Source organism: Triturus cristatus, chromosome 11 (genome assembly GCF_964204655.1).
Source record: "Triturus cristatus chromosome 11, aTriCri1.1, whole genome shotgun sequence".
In the NCBI taxonomy this organism is placed as follows: Eukaryota; Metazoa; Chordata; class Amphibia; order Caudata; family Salamandridae; genus Triturus; species Triturus cristatus.
The window spans coordinates 625,572,401-625,590,242 of record NC_140594.1 but is presented as its reverse complement, the minus strand read 5'-3'; positions in this window follow the sequence as shown (position 1 = coordinate 625,590,242).

Here is a 17,842-nt window from a genome sequence, read left to right as displayed (position 1 = left end):
ATGTTCTTGGGTATTAGGGAGGATAGTCATTTGTATTTAAAATTATAATTTTTTTTAAATAACATTTTTTATTTTATATAGATTTTTTTTAAATGTTTTGATAATTTGGTTGTTGTTAAGTATTTAAATTTGTTATACAAAGTGATTGTGTTGTATTGATGGATGTAACCTGTCTCACGTCGGACATTTTCCATTTTGTTGCTTAGATTGGAATGGGAATAGTATATTTAACCTTACACAACAGGGCAACTAGGGAAATAAAGAGGAAAAATACAGAGAAACCACTGGAAGGTCCTACTAAGATATCCAAAGATTTTGGAGTAGATGCCTCACCCACTAAATGATGGCATGCTTCACTATCGGCGACTATCCACACTCTTGTAGGATGGTACCACCAGGGCAGACTCAACCAGAGTTGGGAGTTCTTATATAAAGTATTTTTCTGGAAAAAGTAGGGATACAGGAAGGTGAAATAGTAGCTATAAAATGTCTTATGGTATACCCAAGTGAATACCTTTGATTAGTAGGGTAACGTGGACATAAATAAAAACAAGTACAGGGTTTAATTGAGTGTTAGTGTCTCAATTGCCCCTGATGATTGCCAACATGTTTCGGCCCTCACTACAAGCCAATCTGGGTCTAGGGCCTTTGTCAGAGATATGTGTTTATCCCTGCCTACCTACTGACGCATTCCATGCATATATATGAGGCCTAATGTTCTCACCTGAAAATGAGATTTCTCACTCAAAAGTACCTACAAATACAAATTTAGAATAGAGTAAGACATTATTCAAGGTGGTTCTCAGGCCTTAACCCTTTCATTCATTGTGGGACTGTCGCTGCCCAAACCTACATGTGACCTAGAGTGAGCTAAAAAAAAGTGCACTGACCCTATCAAGGCCCACCACATACCTTGCAGCACGAGCAATTTATTTGCATACGTGGCGAAAAAAAAAGTAAATTTAAAAGAAGGGGAAGGGTGGCTGCCGTTGTAGTGACATTGGTTTTGCAGGTAAATGAGACCATATAATATGCTTAAAAATTCCATTAGGTGCAAAATGACAAACCAGCTGTAAACCCACCCCACATGCGTGCACATGCACAGATTCATTTAGTGATCCATACTTGGGGATATGCTAACACCAATTACTTGCAACTTGAAGAGAACTTATTTTGCTGCTGCCTTCTTCCCATCCTTTTGAGTTATTCACATTTCTTCTGCCATGAAGAATGGGACCTTTATTATAATCATGGCCATATTAAACTTGCAAAACCTAAGGGGATGATGGACGGAGTGTTGAACATTGCAAGCACTCACCCCCAGTCAACTGATCTGGGTTTAACCCACCACCGTTCTGTAGCCCACTCTGCCACCCCAGTTCAGACATGGCCATATGCAAATCAGTCTGACCCTGTGCCTCATGGGAACAGTCCAACCCGAACTGCCAAGCCATGTCTTCCCTGGACCGGAAACAAGCATCCTGGGACCGGTTTCTGGCTAATTAGCCGTCATCAGCCAAGCTAGCTTGAATCCAGTGGCAAAGTGAGAAAGGTATCCACGTCTGGGCATACCCTGCCAACTTAGGGCGAACAAAGCAAAACCAAAGGGGATGATGGACGGAGTGTTGAACATTGCAAGCACTCACCCCCAGTCAACTGATCTGGGTTTAATCCAACATCATTCTTTAGCTCACCCCAGTTCAGACATGGCCATATGCACCACTAAATGAAAAAGCAAGGAATTACTGAAGAGATCTTCCACATATTGCTGGTCAATCAGAGGACTTTAGTCTAGTCCACCACTGCAAGTCCCAAATACCTAAATACTATGACCGCTTCTTTGCATCACACAGTGACACTCAAATATAGGATGGCAGTAACAGAACTCATGCTAGCATATCTCTCCACTCCACAAGCCAGCTCAGGACCAAAATGATAAACTAATTTTCAGGTTGAACAACCAGTGCGGTAACCAGTCAAATAGACTATGATCATAAGAAATACCATAAGGGGACCTGCAAAGCTGCTCAAAGCTGCCAGCTTACTGAAAGCCATAAACTGTGCGTCTGTCTCTCACACTGCTAAGCTCTGTGTCCCAGAACACATAAGTGCACCTCAGTGGTCATCGTACACGAAATGGAAACACTTCCTACACAGGATCACAAAACAAAGACAGAAACCTTGCAACTACACATTCTACATGGCATACCTTATTGCCCATGCAGGCAACTGCTACAGTGTCCCAAATAGGAGTAGAGAGCGCTTGATAAATGCTACTGTCCAATCCAATCTTTCAGTAAGGTGGGCCACCACCCGCCAGATCGGCAGAGTACAAGCCTCTGGTGCCATGGCGTACTCTTAATAAACAAGCATGGGCACTGCCAATAGCTTTGGCTTTTGAATGCACTGTCAAGCCAGACCTAAAAATCTATGGATGACAATGACTGCTCTCCTCCCATCTGTGCTGCTGCCAGAGAAAAACGCCATAAATGATATAGTTATCTAAGACACTTTATTAGCATTACAGTGGCACGTGCCCCTGAAACGTTCAAGCTCAGGCAGCTGGATAAAGAAGCCGAACGATCACAGCTGTGTGGAGGTCAAGCACTGAGCCGGCCTCGGGGACCTGTGGTATTCAGTGCCCTGTGGCGTTAATTCGTTCAGTGGGGGAACCTCGCGGTACTGTCCACGGTGCTGAACCTCCTCTATGCGCCGTCCTTCCAGTGGACGCATCTCACAGTGCTGGTACTCGGATAAAGTTCTGAACAGCAATGTTGGCACAGGGTTAGGTGTCTGTTTTCCATTTATAGCGCCGTAGGGCACCTACTTCCGGCGTGTGAGCTAGGGTGTCTAAGACACCGTAAACACACCCGATGCATTGCTCCCAGACCCCTTCTCGAAGCACGGCGGCCCCAGTGTGGCAAAACAGGCTGTACAGCGCCCGGGTAAAAAACTCGAGCTCTCAGACGCTGCAGAGTCGGCGTGTCATCTTCTGTCAGGTACCCAGAGGGCAGCGCACAAATCACTCTAGGGCGAGAATTTTTTTGGCTTGTGCTGGGCTCGGGGAACGCCAAACACAGAGTTCTGCGGGACTCTAGCAGTAAGTTGCGTGCAGATAAAGCGGAGCAGCCCGGGGGTTCAGAGTGAAGGAGTCCTGATATGTACGTCAGGCAGTTGTCAATTACGCACGCCCCCCCCCCCAGGAATGGCAACAACAGCTTCCGCTGAAGGTGTTTATCCGAAGGGCTTCACACATTCACTTTTAAGTATCTACTGCAAGCCAGGGTCAATGTATGACCGGGAGGGTGCGGGCGGACAACCCACACGTTCAGCTGCACAGTTAGACATTTGGAGGCGATGCCCTTCCCTGAAACCGCCCCGTGTTGAGAAGGGAGGCGATGCCTGGTGAGAGGTCGAAGAGGGCGTGGGGCCTCCCCTTTTGACGCACCACATGTGGGCTGAATCCTGGCTACAGTGCATTTTATATTACATTGTATTTGTGGCACAGTACCGTTCGCCGATTACTTGTCATGCATGCTCAGGGGAGGGTGCATCGGTACTGTGTGCCTGCACCCAGAGGACTTTTGTGGGGAACAGTAGCGACCCTTTTATGAAAGTTGGCCCACCTGTCATTCTCTCTCTCACAGAAGTAAATTATTGACTCGTTTTACACTTGCAAGGTTGATATTGGCTTTTTGCCCCCAAGTTATTTGGGATTTGAATTTAAATGTGTTTGAGGACAAATCATGCTCTTACGGATACAGTGAATATTCGGCTGGTGCAGTTTATTGACATTTTAAAAAGACTGGTTAACGCCAATGACTCTGTTGAGTAGGGTCTAAGGCCCCCTGCCTCAGGAACGTTTCCCACGCCTGTCATATACTATGTACTTTATTGCCCTAAGCACATTGGCCCCAGCTGATGCCAATTAGGCTGTCGTTTCTTAGCAATATCTTATTAAGAGTGTATGGCTGCCTTTTTTTGTTTAAGCTCTCATGAGGGCGTTCTTCTATTTTGTGGTTAAACTCCTGATGATAGAGTACAGGCCGGGAGGGGAAGTTGCTGCTCTTGGCGCGCTGGCACTTTAGTACCCATCATGCACCTTATCTTGCTCCATGCACTTTGTAAAAACAATGGATAGGCGCTCAAGTTCTAGGAGTCGTATTGTTAGCCCCTGCATAAGGGGGCTTCCAAATTCTCCGCTATTACACCAGGTGGGTCACGGAGAGGTCCTTCGGGAGGACTGCGCTGCTTTGTACCTTGCATTTTACCGGTCCATAGCTATGCCGGGTCTCGTCTGGCTCTTATAGGGAGGTAGGCAAGGAGTGGCTTTATGTTTATGATTTGTATTAACTAATAAACTACATTTTACTACTAATATTACTTATGTATACAGTGTGCAGCCATTTAACCACAAAATTAAAAATAACAAGTGGCCACCAACAACCAAAGTCAGTAGCCAAGCAGTAAGGGTTACTTTCTTTACTTTCTTGTGAGACTATAAATTCATACCATACACGATCAGGCATAAGGACTATTCTGAGCCATGGAGGGGCCACCTGTCTGCTTTCAAATAAAATATTAGTCTTCGGATCAGAAGGCCTTCATTTAACCATCAAATTCATCAAAAAGAATCCAAAATATTTAAGGAATTCTACAGTTCTGGATATCGATATTGGGATCAAGTAAGAAAAAAATAGGCCCAGATCTCTGTACTGGGGTGAATGTATGACAATGTTTTGCATTCTGTCCATCAATTGTTGTTTTTGTATTTGTCACCTCGAGTGGGACGGGTGTGCCCAAACGTGGGTCCCGGGCGCTCCATGCCACTGGAAGCAAGCTATCCTGGCTGAAGAGGGGTGAAACCCCGAAACCAGTCCTAGGATGCTTGTTTCCAGTCCAGGGAAGACCTGGCTTGGCAGTTCGGGCTGGACTGTTCCCATGAGGCACAGGGTCAAGACTGATTTTTATATGGCTGGGTTCAAACTGGAATGGCATGGTGAGCAAAAAAAAACCGATGGATTTAGGCCCAGATCTCTGTACTGGGGTGAATGTAAGACATTGTTCTGCATTCTGTCCATCAACTGTTGTTTTTGCACTTGTCACCCCGAGTGGGATGGGTATGCCCAGACGTGTGTCCCGTGCTCTCCATGCCACTGAAATCAAGCTATTCTGGCTAAAGAGAGCTGAAACACTGAAACCGGTCCTAGGATGCTTGTTTCCAGTCCAGGGAAGACCTGGCTTGGCAGTTCGGGCTGGACTGTTCCCAAGAGGCACAGGGTCAAGACTGATTTGTATATGGCTGGGTTCAAACTGGAATGCATGGTGAGAAAAAAAACGATGGATTTAGGCCCAGATCTCTGTACTAGGGTGAAGGTATGACATTGTTCTGCATTCTGTCCATAAATTGTTGTTTTTGCACATTAAACTTGCCACATTGCTGCTGTGTCTCTGAGTGTGGTCTAATCCTCATGCTACCCCAAATTATAGTATTATTACTGATTGTCTTAATTGTGGTTATGGTATAAAGATTCCTTGGTTGTCTTCTATAAATCTACTTTGGAGGGTATTGGCAGGCCTTCCTTATTTCCGAAACCTTCTGCTATTAGTAAGCGGATAAGGTGAAGCTCAAGAAGAATTTTCTCGAAAACAGATGGGTAACCAGGAAATTAGGGGAACTAACCAAAGCCCCCTTTTCGAACCCTTCTGCTATTAGTAAGCGGATAAGGTGATGCTCAAGAAGTATTTTCTTAAAAATCATCGTTATCCAGGGAATTAGGTGAACTAACCAAACCTCCCATAAGTGCGTTCGTCGGCCAATGGGCAACACATGCAAACGCTTCCCAGTGCATCAGTTGGCCACTGGCCAACATGGGAAGTGTATTAAAATGGTCCTCCGGTGCAAGCATCGTAGGACTCCTTTTAAAAAATAAATTCTGGGGGGATGCGGAATCGCTTCCGCGTCTCTCCCTCCCCCTTCCGCCCATCTGTGGCATCAGCGCCCGCAAGGCTATCTGAAAACAGGCCTCCCTGTGTTTTAGGAAGGCCTAATTGGAAAGGGGAGATTCTCCACTTTCCTATGAAGCCTCTCTGAAACTGTTTCCTGGCTGTGGATCGCAGTTAAATGGTTTGGGTAACCCCCATCTTAGCACTGTACACGAGTAGAGACTGTTTTTTGCTATTGCAGTGCATGCTGCATTTCAATGATAATTTTGCTGCATTGCCCCCGGACAATTCAGACCATGACAGGTTGGGAGCTTGTCCAGCTAATTCTTCAGAAAGGTTAAAACCTTTATGTGAACACAAGGAGATGATGGACGGAGCGCTGAAACTTTTCAGACACTGCCCCCAGTCACAGATCTAGGTTGAATCCATCATCGTTCTTTAGCTCACTTCGCCACCCAAGTTCAGACCCAGCTATATGCAAATCAGTATTGACCCTGTGCCTCTTTTGAACGGTCCAGCCCGAACTGCCAAGCCATGTCTTCCCTGGACCGGAAACAAGCATCCTGGGACTGGTTTCGGGCTAACAGCCCTCATCAGCCAGGCTACCTTGAATGCAAAGGCAAAGTGAGCAAGGGACCCACGTCTGGGCATACCCTGCCAACTTAGGGCAAACACAAGGAGATGATGGACAGAGCGCTAAAACTTTTCAGACACTCACCTCCAGTCACAGATCTGGGTTGAATCAGTCATCGTTCTTTAGCTCACTTCGCCACCCCAGTTCAAACACAGCCATTTGCAAATCAGTCTTGACCCTGTGTCTCATGGGAACAGTCCAGCCCGAACTGCCAAGCCATGTCTTCCCTGGACCGGAAACAAGCATCCTGGGTCCGGTTTCGGGCCAGCAGCCCTCATCAGCCAGGCTAGCGTGAATCCAGTTGCAAAGTGAGCAAGGGACCCATGTCTGGACTGGACTGGACTGTTCCCATTGGGCTCAGGGTCAAGACTGATTTGCATATTCTGCTCTGGCGATACACTATTTTGATCAGCTTGCTACCGGGTCTGAGCAAATTATGCAAATATGTACGGTCTAAGTGCAATTCGTTATTATGGTTATGTGAATATGTAATGTTTTTGCATCTATTGAAAAAAAGAAAATATTTTAAAAAAAGACTGATTTGCATATGGCTGGGTTCAAACTGGAATGGCATGGGGAGCAAAAAAACGATGGATTTAGGCCCAGATCTCTGTACTGGGGTGAATGTATGACATTGTTCTGCTTTCTGTCCATCAATTGTTCTTTTTGCATTTGTCACCCAGAGTGGGACGGGTATGCCCAGACGTCAGTCCCATGCTCTCCATGCCACTGGAATCAAGCTATCCTGACTGATGAGGGTTGAAAACCCGAAACCGGTCCTAGGATGCTTGTTTCCAGTCCAGGGAGGATCAGGCCTGGCATTTCGGGCTGGATTGTTCCCATTGGGCACAGGGTCAAGACTGATTTGCATATGGCTGGGTTCAAACTGGAATGGCATTGGAAGCAAAAAAACAATAGATTTAGGCCAAGATCTCTGTACTGGGGTGAAAGTATGACATTGTTCTGCATTCTGTTCATTAATTGTTCTTTTTGCATTTGTAACCTGTTTGTGGACAATTTCCATACAGAAGTAGAGCTGTTCAGTGAGCTGTTCAAAGCTGGCACTGCGGCCTGAAGTACAGTTAATTGTCGCCACAAAGGATTCCTGCAACAGTTTGTTTGTAAGAAGCTCCAGAAATCCCACAGCACTGTGTTGCATTCCAACAAACTGCTCGTAGTCAAGTTCTTGGAAAGGCATGATGTGTACGTGTTCACTAAAATTCACAACGAGAGCACTTTCTACGTCACGGTTTGGGGTCAGTTGGCAGAAGTTCACAAGCCTACCTGCATACTTGATTAGAACAAGTGTATGGGAGGAGTGGATACGTACTACCAGGTTCTTCCGCCATACAATGCTAGTCGTAAAACTCACACTTGGTACAAGAAACTGTTTGCCCACCTAATCGAGATAGCAGCATACAATGCATATGTTTATTGATTATCAGACAACCACAGGAAGACTCATGTCTTTCCTTGACTTTTTGTTGTCCGTCATTAAAAGTCTTACTGCTACAGAAGCAGCAGCCCCTACTTCATATGCACTGGAAGACATAGCAAGGCTGCAGGAGCGATACTTTGCTAATCACATTCCTGCAACAGCTAAAAAGGCTCGACCATGGTGTAATTGCAAAGGCTGCTCTAAGCATGGAAAGAGACAGGAGAGTCGAATTAACTGTCCTCAGTGCCCATCTCACCCGGCCCTGTGTTTTCCTGATTGCTACATATTATACCATACAAAAGTGAAGTATTGGGAAATTGACTGAGGTGAAGGTGCCATTACGTAAACCTTTCAAAGGCTGTGCATAGAAACCTACCATCCACAGGCCACTATTTCACTAGGCAAGCTGCTGTAGAATTTTTCTACATCTACTTGAGGAAATCATGGACTTCATTATGGCCTACTCGACACCTTTATCTGCCATCAGAACGTGGTTGGTGTTCTGTTTCTCAGTTGACAAGTGCATTATAGTTCCCACACTGCATGTAATGTTGGATGGAACCTAAGCCACGTTGTCACGGAGTTCCCTGTGTGGCAAAATTGTAAAGACTTGACTAGATTGTGAAGTGCTTTTTGGGAACTGATGTGTACAACACAAGGACCACCCTGATTGCACATGAGAACCAGAGTAAGTGCAATAAGTCAAAGAAATGTCACATGGGACTTTAGTATTGGTTATGATACAAGTTAATAATTGAGTTTTCACACTTGCAAAGCAAAAGTTAAAGTGTCGGTGAATGAGTCCCACAGCACATTTATTTGGCTTATTACTTTAAGGAACTTAGGCAGTATTCCTCAGCATATTTGTCTTAGTTTCAATTGTAGATATGCATGCTTAGTTTAAGGAATGAGGCCTCTGAGGAAGGCATACTCGGACACCCCCAACTTGCATCCACAAACTAGAAGGAGTTGGATTTATCACAGAAAGTGCCCTGAAGGCGCATGAAAGACATGTTTTCTTGAGCTTCAGGTAGCTAGGGACAGAAGCCGTTAGTATAGTTCACTTGGCAAGTAGACCGGTTTAGTTACAACACAGATGTGGACAGAGACATGAACAGGTAAGAAAAGCTTAGAGAAGTTGTGCTTTCATAGGGATATTGCATAGGTAGAAGGCATATAGTTCAGGTAGTACAGATACACATGCCATCACTTGATCTTCACCTATGGATTCAAACCCATTGGTGCTGCACTCGCCCCAAAACTGAATTACTTCCTCACTCAACTACCGTGGTGGGAGGTATGAAAGTCTTGTGTGTGATGCGTGAAGGGCATGTGAATGGACCATAAAGCGGTTGGTGCCTTGAAGTGGCTTTATGGCTCACCTTCAGAAGTCTTGGTTTAAATATTGGGGACATTGGGGAGAGGAGTTGGCCTAACGGCTAGGGCGGTCGACTTTGAATCTGGGGGACTGGGTTCGAGTCTCGGCAATGACGCTGAACATCCTGTGATTCTAGGCAAATCACTTAGTGAATTGCAGGTTATGTAGGGGAATAGGAGGGGAAGTTATTTAAGTGATAATTTTTAAAGGGATGTATGTTAACTAAATATCAAAAATATAATTATGCTAATTTTGTAATTGATTATTTGCTATGCCATTTTTTTTTATTGAATTAAATATTAATTGATAAGTGTATCTATTCCTAATTTTTGTAAAATGTATTTATTATTGTTTCAAATTGTATTTGTTTTTATTTATGTAGTAATTTAATGTTATTGTTATTTTGTTTATATGCTTTTTTATTAATATGTTCTTGGGTATTAGGGAGGATAGTCATTTGTATTTAAAATTATAATTTTTTTTAAATAACATTTTTTATTTTATATAGATTTTTTTTTAAATGTTTTGATAATTTGGTTGTTGTTAAGTATTTAAATTTGTTATACAAAGTGATTGTGTTGTATTGATGGATGTAACCTGTCTCACGTCGGACATTTTCCATTTTGTTGCTTAGATTGGAATGGGAATAGTATATTTAACCTTACACAACAGGGCAACTAGGGAAATAAAGAGGAAAAATACAGAGAAACCACTGGAAGGTCCTACTAAGATATCCAAAGATTTTGGAGTAGATGCCTCACCCACTAAATGATGGCATGCTTCACTATCGGCGACTATCCACACTCTTGTAGGATGGTACCACCAGGGCAGACTCAACCAGAGTTGGGAGTTCTTATATAAAGTATTTTTCTGGAAAAAGTAGGGATACAGGAAGGTGAAATAGTAGCTATAAAATGTCTTATGGTATACCCAAGTGAATACCTTTGATTAGTAGGGTAACGTGGACATAAATAAAAACAAGTACAGGGTTTAATTGAGTGTTAGTGTCTCAATTGCCCCTGATGATTGCCAACATGTTTCGGCCCTCACTACAAGCCAATCTGGGTCTAGGGCCTTTGTCAGAGATATGTGTTTATCCCTGCCTACCTACTGACGCATTCCATGCATATATATGAGGCCTAATGTTCTCACCTGAAAATGAGATTTCTCACTCAAAAGTACCTACAAATACAAATTTAGAATAGAGTAAGACATTATTCAAGGTGGTTCTCAGGCCTTAACCCTTTCATTCATTGTGGGACTGTCGCTGCCCAAACCTACATGTGACCTAGAGTGAGCTAAAAAAAAAGTGCACTGACCCTATCAAGGCCCACCACATACCTTGCAGCACGAGCAATTTATTTGCATACGTGGCGAAAAAAAAAGTAAATTTAAAAGAAGGGGAAGGGTGGCTGCCGTTGTAGTGACATTGGTTTTGCAGGTAAATGAGACCATATAATATGCTTAAAAATTCCATTAGGTGCAAAATGACAAACCAGCTGTAAACCCACCCCACATGCGTGCACATGCACAGATTCATTTAGTGATCCATACTTGGGGATATGCTAACACCAATTACTTGCAACTTGAAGAGAACTTATTTTGCTGCTGCCTTCTTCCCATCCTTTTGAGTTATTCACATTTCTTCTGCCATGAAGAATGGGACCTTTATTATAATCATGGCCATATTAAACTTGCAAAACCTAAGGGGATGATGGACGGAGTGTTGAACATTGCAAGCACTCACCCCCAGTCAACTGATCTGGGTTTAACCCACCACCGTTCTGTAGCCCACTCTGCCACCCCAGTTCAGACATGGCCATATGCAAATCAGTCTGACCCTGTGCCTCATGGGAACAGTCCAACCCGAACTGCCAAGCCATGTCTTCCCTGGACCGGAAACAAGCATCCTGGGACCGGTTTCTGGCTAATTAGCCGTCATCAGCCAAGCTAGCTTGAATCCAGTGGCAAAGTGAGAAAGGTATCCACGTCTGGGCATACCCTGCCAACTTAGGGCGAACAAAGCAAAACCAAAGGGGATGATGGACGGAGTGTTGAACATTGCAAGCACTCACCCCCAGTCAACTGATCTGGGTTTAATCCAACATCATTCTTTAGCTCACCCCAGTTCAGACATGGCCATATGCACCACTAAATGAAAAAGCAAGGAATTACTGAAGAGATCTTCCACATATTGCTGGTCAATCAGAGGACTTTAGTCTAGTCCACCACTGCAAGTCCCAAATACCTAAATACTATGACCGCTTCTTTGCATCACACAGTGACACTCAAATATAGGATGGCAGTAACAGAACTCATGCTAGCATATCTCTCCACTCCACAAGCCAGCTCAGGACCAAAATGATAAACTAATTTTCAGGTTGAACAACCAGTGCGGTAACCAGTCAAATAGACTATGATCATAAGAAATACCATAAGGGGACCTGCAAAGCTGCTCAAAGCTGCCAGCTTACTGAAAGCCATAAACTGTGCGTCTGTCTCTCACACTGCTAAGCTCTGTGTCCCAGAACACATAAGTGCACCTCAGTGGTCATCGTACACGAAATGGAAACACTTCCTACACAGGATCACAAAACAAAGACAGAAACCTTGCAACTACACATTCTACATGGCATACCTTATTGCCCATGCAGGCAACTGCTACAGTGTCCCAAATAGGAGTAGAGAGCGCTTGATAAATGCTACTGTCCAATCCAATCTTTCAGTAAGGTGGGCCACCACCCGCCAGATCGGCAGAGTACAAGCCTCTGGTGCCATGGCGTACTCTTAATAAACAAGCATGGGCACTGCCAATAGCTTTGGCTTTTGAATGCACTGTCAAGCCAGACCTAAAAATCTATGGATGACAATGACTGCTCTCCTCCCATCTGTGCTGCTGCCAGAGAAAAACGCCATAAATGATATAGTTATCTAAGACACTTTATTAGCATTACAGTGGCACGTGCCCCTGAAACGTTCAAGCTCAGGCAGCTGGATAAAGAAGCCGAACGATCACAGCTGTGTGGAGGTCAAGCACTGAGCCGGCCTCGGGGACCTGTGGTATTCAGTGCCCTGTGGCGTTAATTCGTTCAGTGGGGGAACCTCGCGGTACTGTCCACGGTGCTGAACCTCCTCTATGCGCCGTCCTTCCAGTGGACGCATCTCACAGTGCTGGTACTCGGATAAAGTTCTGAACAGCAATGTTGGCACAGGGTTAGGTGTCTGTTTTCCATTTATAGCGCCGTAGGGCACCTACTTCCGGCGTGTGAGCTAGGGTGTCTAAGACACCGTAAACACACCCGATGCATTGCTCCCAGACCCCTTCTCGAAGCACGGCGGCCCCAGTGTGGCAAAACAGGCTGTACAGCGCCCGGGTAAAAAACTCGAGCTCTCAGACGCTGCAGAGTCGGCGTGTCATCTTCTGTCAGGTACCCAGAGGGCAGCGCACAAATCACTCTAGGGCGAGAATTTTTTTGGCTTGTGCTGGGCTCGGGGAACGCCAAACACAGAGTTCTGCGGGACTCTAGCAGTAAGTTGCGTGCAGATAAAGCGGAGCAGCCCGGGGGTTCAGAGTGAAGGAGTCCTGATATGTACGTCAGGCAGTTGTCAATTACGCACGCCCCCCCCCCCCCCCCACAGGAATGGCAACAACAGCTTCCGCTGAAGGTGTTTATCCGAAGGGCTTCACACATTCACTTTTAAGTATCTACTGCAAGCCAGGGTCAATGTATGACCGGGAGGGTGCGGGCGGACAACCCACACGTTCAGCTGCACAGTTAGACATTTGGAGGCGATGCCCTTCCCTGAAACCGCCCCGTGTTGAGAAGGGAGGCGATGCCTGGTGAGAGGTCGAAGAGGGCGTGGGGCCTCCCCTTTTGACGCACCACATGTGGGCTGAATCCTGGCTACAGTGCATTTTATATTACATTGTATTTGTGGCACAGTACCGTTCGCCGATTACTTGTCATGCATGCTCAGGGGAGGGTGCATCGGTACTGTGTGCCTGCACCCAGAGGACTTTTGTGGGGAACAGTAGCGACCCTTTTATGAAAGTTGGCCCACCTGTCATTCTCTCTCTCACAGAAGTAAATTATTGACTCGTTTTACACTTGCAAGGTTGATATTGGCTTTTTGCCCCCAAGTTATTTGGGATTTGAATTTAAATGTGTTTGAGGACAAATCATGCTCTTACGGATACAGTGAATATTCGGCTGGTGCAGTTTATTGACATTTTAAAAAGACTGGTTAACGCCAATGACTCTGTTGAGTAGGGTCTAAGGCCCCCTGCCTCAGGAACGTTTCCCACGCCTGTCATATACTATGTACTTTATTGCCCTAAGCACATTGGCCCCAGCTGATGCCAATTAGGCTGTCGTTTCTTAGCAATATCTTATTAAGAGTGTATGGCTGCCTTTTTTTGTTTAAGCTCTCATGAGGGCGTTCTTCTATTTTGTGGTTAAACTCCTGATGATAGAGTACAGGCCGGGAGGGGAAGTTGCTGCTCTTGGCGCGCTGGCACTTTAGTACCCATCATGCACCTTATCTTGCTCCATGCACTTTGTAAAAACAATGGATAGGCGCTCAAGTTCTAGGAGTCGTATTGTTAGCCCCTGCATAAGGGGGCTTCCAAATTCTCCGCTATTACACCAGGTGGGTCACGGAGAGGTCCTTCGGGAGGACTGCGCTGCTTTGTACCTTGCATTTTACCGGTCCATAGCTATGCCGGGTCTCGTCTGGCTCTTATAGGGAGGTAGGCAAGGAGTGGCTTTATGTTTATGATTTGTATTAACTAATAAACTACATTTTACTACTAATATTACTTATGTATACAGTGTGCAGCCATTTAACCACAAAATTAAAAATAACAAGTGGCCACCAACAACCAAAGTCAGTAGCCAAGCAGTAAGGGTTACTTTCTTTACTTTCTTGTGAGACTATAAATTCATACCATACACGATCAGGCATAAGGACTATTCTGAGCCATGGAGGGGCCACCTGTCTGCTTTCAAATAAAATATTAGTCTTCGGATCAGAAGGCCTTCATTTAACCATCAAATTCATCAAAAAGAATCCAAAATATTTAAGGAATTCTACAGTTCTGGATATCGATATTGGGATCAAGTAAGAAAAAAATAGGCCCAGATCTCTGTACTGGGGTGAATGTATGACAATGTTTTGCATTCTGTCCATCAATTGTTGTTTTTGTATTTGTCACCTCGAGTGGGACGGGTGTGCCCAAACGTGGGTCCCGGGCGCTCCATGCCACTGGAAGCAAGCTATCCTGGCTGAAGAGGGGTGAAACCCCGAAACCAGTCCTAGGATGCTTGTTTCCAGTCCAGGGAAGACCTGGCTTGGCAGTTCGGGCTGGACTGTTCCCATGAGGCACAGGGTCAAGACTGATTTTTATATGGCTGGGTTCAAACTGGAATGGCATGGTGAGCAAAAAAAAACCGATGGATTTAGGCCCAGATCTCTGTACTGGGGTGAATGTAAGACATTGTTCTGCATTCTGTCCATCAACTGTTGTTTTTGCACTTGTCACCCCGAGTGGGATGGGTATGCCCAGACGTGTGTCCCGTGCTCTCCATGCCACTGAAATCAAGCTATTCTGGCTAAAGAGAGCTGAAACACTGAAACCGGTCCTAGGATGCTTGTTTCCAGTCCAGGGAAGACCTGGCTTGGCAGTTCGGGCTGGACTGTTCCCAAGAGGCACAGGGTCAAGACTGATTTGTATATGGCTGGGTTCAAACTGGAATGGCATGGTGAGAAAAAAAACGATGGATTTAGGCCCAGATCTCTGTACTAGGGTGAAGGTATGACATTGTTCTGCATTCTGTCCATAAATTGTTGTTTTTGCACATTAAACTTGCCACATTGCTGCTGTGTCTCTGAGTGTGGTCTAATCCTCATGCTACCCCAAATTATAGTATTATTACTGATTGTCTTAATTGTGGTTATGGTATAAAGATTCCTTGGTTGTCTTCTATAAATCTACTTTGGAGGGTATTGGCAGGCCTTCCTTATTTCCGAAACCTTCTGCTATTAGTAAGCGGATAAGGTGAAGCTCAAGAAGAATTTTCTCGAAAACAGATGGGTAACCAGGAAATTAGGGGAACTAACCAAAGCCCCCTTTTCGAACCCTTCTGCTATTAGTAAGCGGATAAGGTGATGCTCAAGAAGTATTTTCTTAAAAATCATCGTTATCCAGGGAATTAGGTGAACTAACCAAACCTCCCATAAGTGCGTTCGTCGGCCAATGGGCAACACATGCAAACGCTTCCCAGTGCATCAGTTGGCCACTGGCCAACATGGGAAGTGTATTAAAATGGTCCTCCGGTGCAAGCATCGTAGGACTCCTTTTAAAAAATAAATTCTGGGGGGATGCGGAATCGCTTCCGCGTCTCTCCCTCCCCCTTCCGCCCATCTGTGGCATCAGCGCCCGCAAGGCTATCTGAAAACAGGCCTCCCTGTGTTTTAGGAAGGCCTAATTGGAAAGGGGAGATTCTCCACTTTCCTATGAAGCCTCTCTGAAACTGTTTCCTGGCTGTGGATCGCAGTTAAATGGTTTGGGTAACCCCCATCTTAGCACTGTACACGAGTAGAGACTGTTTTTTGCTATTGCAGTGCATGCTGCATTTCAATGATAATTTTGCTGCATTGCCCCCGGACAATTCAGACCATGACAGGTTGGGAGCTTGTCCAGCTAATTCTTCAGAAAGGTTAAAACCTTTATGTGAACACAAGGAGATGATGGACGGAGCGCTGAAACTTTTCAGACACTGCCCCCAGTCACAGATCTAGGTTGAATCCATCATCGTTCTTTAGCTCACTTCGCCACCCAAGTTCAGACCCAGCTATATGCAAATCAGTATTGACCCTGTGCCTCTTTTGAACGGTCCAGCCCGAACTGCCAAGCCATGTCTTCCCTGGACCGGAAACAAGCATCCTGGGACTGGTTTCGGGCTAACAGCCCTCATCAGCCAGGCTACCTTGAATGCAAAGGCAAAGTGAGCAAGGGACCCACGTCTGGGCATACCCTGCCAACTTAGGGCAAACACAAGGAGATGATGGACAGAGCGCTAAAACTTTTCAGACACTCACCTCCAGTCACAGATCTGGGTTGAATCAGTCATCGTTCTTTAGCTCACTTCGCCACCCCAGTTCAAACACAGCCATTTGCAAATCAGTCTTGACCCTGTGTCTCATGGGAACAGTCCAGCCCGAACTGCCAAGCCATGTCTTCCCTGGACCGGAAACAAGCATCCTGGGTCCGGTTTCGGGCCAGCAGCCCTCATCAGCCAGGCTAGCGTGAATCCAGTTGCAAAGTGAGCAAGGGACCCATGTCTGGACTGGACTGGACTGTTCCCATTGGGCTCAGGGTCAAGACTGATTTGCATATTCTGCTCTGGCGATACACTATTTTGATCAGCTTGCTACCGGGTCTGAGCAAATTATGCAAATATGTACGGTCTAAGTGCAATTCGTTATTATGGTTATGTGAATATGTAATGTTTTTGCATCTATTGAAAAAAAGAAAATATTTTAAAAAAAGACTGATTTGCATATGGCTGGGTTCAAACTGGAATGGCATGGGGAGCAAAAAAACGATGGATTTAGGCCCAGATCTCTGTACTGGGGTGAATGTATGACATTGTTCTGCTTTCTGTCCATCAATTGTTCTTTTTGCATTTGTCACCCAGAGTGGGACGGGTATGCCCAGACGTCAGTCCCATGCTCTCCATGCCACTGGAATCAAGCTATCCTGACTGATGAGGGTTGAAAACCCGAAACCGGTCCTAGGATGCTTGTTTCCAGTCCAGGGAGGATCAGGCCTGGCATTTCGGGCTGGATTGTTCCCATTGGGCACAGGGTCAAGACTGATTTGCATATGGCTGGGTTCAAACTGGAATGGCATTGGAAGCAAAAAAACAATAGATTTAGGCCAAGATCTCTGTACTGGGGTGAAAGTATGACATTGTTCTGCATTCTGTTCATTAATTGTTCTTTTTGCATTTGTAACCTGTTTGTGGACAATTTCCATACAGAAGTAGAGCTGTTCAGTGAGCTGTTCAAAGCTGGCACTGCGGCCTGAAGTACAGTTAATTGTCGCCACAAAGGATTCCTGCAACAGTTTGTTTGTAAGAAGCTCCAGAAATCCCACAGCACTGTGTTGCATTCCAACAAACTGCTCGTAGTCAAGTTCTTGGAAAGGCATGATGTGTACGTGTTCACTAAAATTCACAACGAGAGCACTTTCTACGTCACGGTTTGGGGTCAGTTGGCAGAAGTTCACAAGCCTACCTGCATACTTGATTAGAACAAGTGTATGGGAGGAGTGGATACGTACTACCAGGTTCTTCCGCCATACAATGCTAGTCGTAAAACTCACACTTGGTACAAGAAACTGTTTGCCCACCTAATCGAGATAGCAGCATACAATGCATAT